Below are 3,177 nucleotides of genomic sequence, written 5' to 3'. Positions count from 1 at the left end.
CATTCCTGCCCCAAAATAGCCCTGATCGTATGTTCGACGGTTTTGATTTTATCATACGAGCATCTGCATGTTCCGTCAGAGTATGATACTCTATTATGTCTGCCCTCCAAAACCGCCGAGGGAAGAACGTCTTGCCAAAGTAGAAGCTCTTCTTAGTTTTGGGACTGCCAGCTGATACTGACAAAAAATATTTCGGCAGTTGCATCGGGAGGGCGATTCCCGAATGGTGTGTCGAGCATGTGCTGTGCACCCTAACAGATGTGGTACTTGTAACACCAACCTCCTTACACATTTTGGAGCAAGGGTCTGATTCAGTATAAGGCAGCTTGGTGTGTTCAGGTGGTACTCGCCCACGTGGGACTGCAGAAAACGCCACAACAATGAAAACGGGGTCGCACTTATAGAACCATCCCTCCCTCCTTTCCGCACCATGGGCTGCTCATCCATTGCGATAAGCCGTCTCGCTTGCGAAATCTGGTTGGACGAAGGTGCAACCAAACTGTTAGATTAAGCGAAACAGGGAGGGTCAGAGTGACATCCATCTCCTGTTACCCCGGGCCCGAGTTCTCTCCTGGCAAAAACTTCAGTTCCAAAGTGAAGGGTTCGGGTTGAAGCAGCTGGTCATTGAAGCAGCTGGTCGGCGTGTGCCCTGGTCCCCGTGTCGTCCATCCACCTGTTATCGCGGTGGGGGGCGTGGGGAGAAGAAATGGCTAAGAACGGAAGGATGGCCCTGCTGGATCGGGCCCAAGCCCCGTATGCAGCGTGGGCAGGTTTACTCGGGAGTAAGGGCCAGTGAGTCAAGTTGATCATTCTCCAGGAGTTCAAAGGTGAACCGGCTTGGAACATCATCCTCTGGAAGGGGCTGTTTGCGCTGGAAGAAAGGGGACCTGGCGGCTGGTGGCAGATGGAGTGACTGGCCGTATCGGTTGCATCGGTCTGATAACTTCATTGGCCCCCAGTTTGTTTTATGCACCCGGGGCAAAGGGGAGGGGCTTTGACCTTTAAAAACCCGAACGGTCTGGGCCCTGGAGAGCTGCTTTCCATCCTTGCCTGCCTGTATAGTAAGATCTTCCCCCAGACTTCTGAAATACAACGGCTGGTGGCAGGGCCTTTTCTAGAGTGGCACCAAAAGTGTGAAACTGGTTACCTGCGAGAGGTCCACCTCACTCCCCTGTTAATGGTTCACTGCCCATTTTTTGGTTCTATCATTGCAGCTTTCCTTTGAACCCCTGTCACCGCCGCTGTCATTTTAGTTTCTTGTCCTGTTCTCAAGACTAGCTTCCGTTGCGTTCTTTTGTTTACTGCTAGCTTTGTGTGTGTCTCTGACCCGTTTGGTGTAGTGGTTAAGTGCGCAGACTCTAATCTGGGAGAACCGGGTTTGATTCCCCACTCCTCCACTTGTAGCTGCTGGATGACCTTGGGCAAGCCGTAGTTCTGTCAGAGCTGTTCTTGAAAAAGAGCAGTTTCTGTCAGAGCTCTCTCAGCCCCACCCACGTCACAGGGTGTCTGTTGTGGGGAGGGGAAGGGAAAGGAGTTTGTAAGCCACACTGAGACTCCTTTGGGTAGTGAAGGGTGGGGTATAAATCCAATTTCTTCTTCTTCTGTGTGATTTTTTTTAGTTTGGTTCATGATGAACTTCACATGAGCTGCCTGAAAAATTTTTATTTTTAAAAAGCAGGTTGCAAATATTTTAATAAGTAACCTTTCTCCACTGTCTGATGGTTGTTTTTTGTTTGTTTGTTTGTTTTTTGGGGGGGAGTCTTGAACCAATGGGAACAATCCAGCTACCCTTTTGAGATGGCCGCTGATGGGTTTTTCATTCGATTCCCAGTTTTGACCCTGCCTGGCTAGCAAACAGGTCATTCTTGGATTCGCCTCTTCTTTTTTATATGTCATGCAGGGCTCTAGTCGGGGGGGAGCTCTCAGGTACGGAGCTCCGGAAGAGAACCTCTAGGGGGCGGGGCGGTCACGTGGTGAAGCCCCGCCCCCTTCTTTACCCCGCCCTCTGCTTCGATCCTCATTCCGTTTGGGAATGAGGATGAAGCAGGAGGGTAAGTAGCCGGGCCTTCTGACACACTTCCGGTGATGTCAGGGGGTGTGGCCTTCTGTCACTTCCCGTGATGTCAGGGGGCGTGGCATATGCAAATAAGTTATGCTAATGAGTTATGCTATTGAGCTCCGGCAGCTCTTTTTCTACAACAAGACCCCTGATGTCATGTATGTTTAGCTGGTGTCTGTGGATTTCCTGATAAACTCTAATAGCCATCAACCCCCTTTGCTGCACGAGGGTAACCAGACATTTCCTGTTTTTCCTTCCTTTTTAACCATGTGCCATGCAACCTGACGTTTAGGAAGTCATCTAAAGGGTGCCTCTGAGCATGCGGAGAGCGTTTTTTCTCCACAACAGCTTTGCAGGGATTCTAGTGGGAGGAGCATAACTTTCGGGCACTCATAAGCCCCAATGCCACTTAGATAGGTTGGGAAATACTTGGAGATCTGTGTGTATGGGGGGGGAGCCTGTGGAGGACAGGGCTTATGTAGCGGGAAGGACTTCAGTGGGGGAGTCCACCCTCCAAAGTGGCCATTTTCCCCATGGGGAACTGAGAGCCGGTTTGGTACAGTGGTTAGGGGAGTGGACTCTAACCTGGTGAACCAGGTTTGATTCCAAACCCCACCACATGCAGCTGCTAGTGTGACCTTGGGCCAGTCACAAGTTCTCCCAGAGCTGTTCTCTCAGGAGCAGTCCTCGAAAGAGCTCTTTCAGCCCCACCTACCTCACAGGGTGTCTGTTGTGGGGAGGATTGGAAACTGCTCTGAGACTCCTTTGAGTAGTGAAGGGCAGGGTATGAATCCAATCTCCTCCTCCTCCTTCTCCTCCTCCTCCTCTGTCAGCTGGCGATCAGTTGTGATTCCGGGAGATCTCCCGGTCCCACCTGGAACCTGGCAACCCTTGCATCTCGCTTTTAAAAGAAAACAAGCCTTGCATTGTGTTGATCTTTAACGAAGAATGTAATGCCACAAGGCAAGAGCCAAGCTCGTCCAAGGGGGCTCGACTTGGCTGCGCGAGGCGTGAGTTCGAATGCCCCGGCCCTCGGGGCGGTAGGCCTCACAGGGTTGTTGTGAGGCCAGAAGGGCGGAGCCACGTCAGCTGCCCTGAGCTCCTGGGAAGATATTTTT

This window comes from Gekko japonicus, unplaced genomic scaffold, assembly GCF_001447785.1.
Source record: "Gekko japonicus isolate JY-2015 unplaced genomic scaffold, Gekko_japonicus_V1.1 scaffold2663, whole genome shotgun sequence".
Taxonomy (NCBI): Eukaryota; Metazoa; Chordata; class Lepidosauria; order Squamata; family Gekkonidae; genus Gekko; species Gekko japonicus.
The sequence above is the reverse complement of the archived record's forward strand: the minus strand, read 5'-3'. Positions refer to the sequence as shown.